The sequence below is a fragment of the Myotis davidii genome, unplaced genomic scaffold, assembly GCF_000327345.1.
Source record: "Myotis davidii unplaced genomic scaffold, ASM32734v1 scaffold266, whole genome shotgun sequence".
NCBI lineage: Eukaryota > Metazoa > Chordata > Mammalia > Chiroptera > Vespertilionidae > Myotis > Myotis davidii.
This window is the reverse complement of record NW_006300032.1, coordinates 751314-754757: the sequence shown is the minus strand read 5'-3', so window position 1 is coordinate 754757 and position 3444 is coordinate 751314. Positions and strand designations below refer to the sequence as shown.

The 3444-nt window shown below is 50.7% G+C and overlaps 1 pseudogene; it reads right to left on the bottom strand.

Moving 5' to 3' along the window:
• Window positions 1–1904: 1904 nt before the first annotated feature.
• LOC102757874 lies at window positions 1905–2597 on the bottom strand (annotated as a pseudogene).
• Between the last annotated feature and the right edge of the window lie 847 nt (window positions 2598–3444).

Here is a 3444-nt window from a genome sequence, read left to right as displayed (position 1 = left end):
CTCCGCACTGGACACTGATTCCAAAGATGTTTGGCCATCTGGATCCACACTGAAGGTCTCTCAAATTTCTTCCACTTTCATGCTGATCTCAGGGCAGAAAATTCAGCCAGATGCAGAGCCCTGGGCAGCAAACAGGAAAGCCAGAGTGATGGCTGGGCAAGAAAGAGCCCACAAGTAGCACAATGCAGGGCCAGAGGACATTCAAGAAGGGGAGGGGCTTGCAGCAAGCTGTTGCCCCAAGTCACAGTTTAGGGGAGGCCTTAAGCCTGACGGACACAGAGAGGTCTGCTGTCTGACAACTCATGCAGCGGGGCCTACTGGACTGTGTTTCCTCTGTGGAGAGTGGTGGGTTTCCTGCTCTGCTGTGACCTCTGTGCCTGTAACGGAGGCCAGGTTACATCTCAGTCCACAGTCCTGAGGAGCACCACGCTGGCCAGCCAGCCAGGCCATAGAACTCAGCCCCTCTGCTGGGGGGGCTCTGCGTTCCACAGGAAGGCCCCAGGGAGGGACTGAGCAAGGGACAGGGGCTGCCTTCTGCTGGGAGAGGTTCAGGGAGAAACTACTGTGGGCTGGAAGGATCTGTGGCCCAAAACACAGCAGAGTCCAAAAGAATGGGTTAAATAGCCTAAAAATGACAAATCTTGTTGCTAGTTTAAAAACAGATGATTCAGAAAGAATATATGCACCCCTATGTTCATAGCAGCACTATTTACTATAGCTAAGATTTGGAAACAGCCTAAGTGCCCATCAACAGATGAGTGGATTAGAAAACTGTGGTACATCTACACAATGGAATACTATACTGCTTTAAAAAGGAAGGAACTCCTACCATTTGCAACAGCACGGATGGACCTAGAGAGCATTATGTTGAGCGAAATAAATCAATTAGAGAAAGATACATATCACATGATCTTACTCATTTTGGAATATAATAAACAACATAAACCAATGAACAAAAACAGATCCAGAGACAGTGAAGCATCAATCAGACCGTCAAACATCAGAGGGAAGGCAGGGGAGGGTGGGGGGAAGGGGGAGAGATGAACCATGCATATAAGCCTAACCAATGGACACAGACAACAGAAGGGTGAGGGCATGAATGGGGGGGTGGGGAAATGGGGGGATAAGAACACATATGTAACACCTTAATCAATAAAGAAAAACAAAACAAAACAGATGATTGTTGCTTTTGCTTGGTTTTGTTTATTCCTTTTAAAACCACTCATTTTTAAAAGGTAAAGGGGCTGGGGAGGTTCAGCCCCTTCATTCTGATCCTTTCTGGGCACCAGGAGGCCTCGGGCCCACACCTGCTGCTCTCTCCTTGCCTGGGCTCCAGCCACCCAAGCCTGGGCATCGCAGGGACAAGACTTGCTCTGCTTCCCAGCAGCAATTCCTTCTCCCCGTCAAACCAGAACATGGAGGATGGGGAGTCCAAAGACTAAAGTGCAGAGATTTCCAGAGCGGGCGGCCTGGCCCTGGGCCCTCTGTGAAGGAATGGGGCGGGTCAGCCCACAGCTGAACGGATTAGAAGGAAGCATGCTGGGCACAGTCCCCTTTCCCTGGGGCCCTGTTGATACCTCTGTCTGAGACTGTCCACTGTCAGCAGTTTGCCAAGGAAAGAAAGTTCTGGTTGGTAATGAATAGTGACCTCAGGGGCATGAAGGTGGCAAGAGGGGAAACAGTGCATGATCTAAAACCCGTGAACCCCAGGGTGCAAGAGCAGGGATGCATGAACAACCCCAAAGGCAGAGTTTCTCCTGGGGAAGGTTTGGTGAAGCTCAGGATCCTCCCATTGAGGCCTGCTGCGGGTAGGCACGCACTCCTCTGGGTGTGGGAGGAGCCCCGGAGTGGGAGCAGGGAGAGAGAGAGCCCAGGCTGGCAGTAGGGTGTGTAGGCCGGGGCAGCTAGAATTGGTTGGTGACCTCGTATTCCGCAGGGTCTGTCTCCTCCGTCTCAGACAGCAGCTGCAGCGCCTGCTCCTCCTTCCTTGTTGGGTGGTGGCCTGGCGCAGAAGGTTGGCTGCTGTGGCCAGGATTGTGGCTCCGCCAGCTCCTGCCACCAGGGGGAAACTGACAGCAAAGGTGCCATTCACCTGAGAACCATGGCACTTCTTATGCTGCTGCTGCTGGGCCAGGCTGAGTTCGGAAGCCCAGTAGGAAAAGCCGAGGAGGGTAGCACACTGCAGGGATGTGAAGATGTGGGCACAGCGATGGGTGGCCTTCAGGGCTGAATGCTTGGGCCCAAAGGCATCACAAGGAACACGAGAGACGACACAGGATGGCCAGGGAGCAGACGGCGGTAATGAGCGCAGGAGCAGCACTGTCTGGAGATTCATGCAGACACTTTTCAGCAGGTCCGGGTGCACAGGGCCCAGTACGCCGGAGACCCCCAGCTCCTGGCGGGAACACGCGCCACCATGGATGTGCAACCAGGCAGGCTCCGCGAGGGAGGCTCTGCGAGGACAGCTTACAGCGCTGTGATGGGCAAGGCGCCGGGCAGGGCGAGGCCAGGCTACGCTCTGGCTGCTGGGGCAGAGCATTACCTCCTGGGCTCCTCTGCCAACGCCCACCTAGTTCTGCGTCTCTGGGGGTGAACATGCCCTGGGCTGCCGCCTTGGCTCCTGGTCGCGGATGCTCGCTGACTTCTGGGGGGCACACAGGGTCTGCCAGGCAGCAGGCTCAGGGATGGCGCCGCTGGTCCCTGGGGCTCCTCAGCTGCCCCACGCCGAGCATCCCAGACCCTAAACCCATTGCCCAAAATAATTTTTATTTTATTTCAAAATTTAAAATTTCTTTTCTATCCATTCAGTCTCATATCTTATATTGTAAGAGAGTTGTTTTAACATGCTCTTGGCGTAAAGGATAAAAGAAGTTAAAAGATAAAAACTTTTTAATGTACTTCTGGGCATTAAGAACATGAACAATTCCCTAATTGTTAGTAATTTGCTAGTAATTTTCTTCTGATGAAGACATGTGCTGGCGGCTGTGATCTAGAAACATGGCCATAGTAATGTGATGGATTGCCATGAGCTATACATCAACATTAGCTTCATTACACCCCAGTGACAATTTTCAAACTTGTTCTACACCCCAAAATACCCAGAACATTTTGAACCTCCCTTTGACAATAGTTATTCACCAGGTAACAATTCTCAAATGGGAGTGGGAGTGTGGCACTTACTAAAATCTCTTGGAAGTGAGAGTTGAATTGCCTCACATGTCACTTTGCCTTAGAACATTTACTTCCAGCACAATCTCTGCTGTTCCTAATCAGGAGGATCTTGAAAGCATTGGTCCATTGCTCTGTAGTATTTCTATTTATAAGGCTTTGATATCTATCTGTCTATCTATCTATCTATCTATCATCTATTTATAACCTATCTATTCATTCATTCAGAAAAAATATCTTAGTCTCATGTTTCAAGTATCATACTAAATTTAGAAC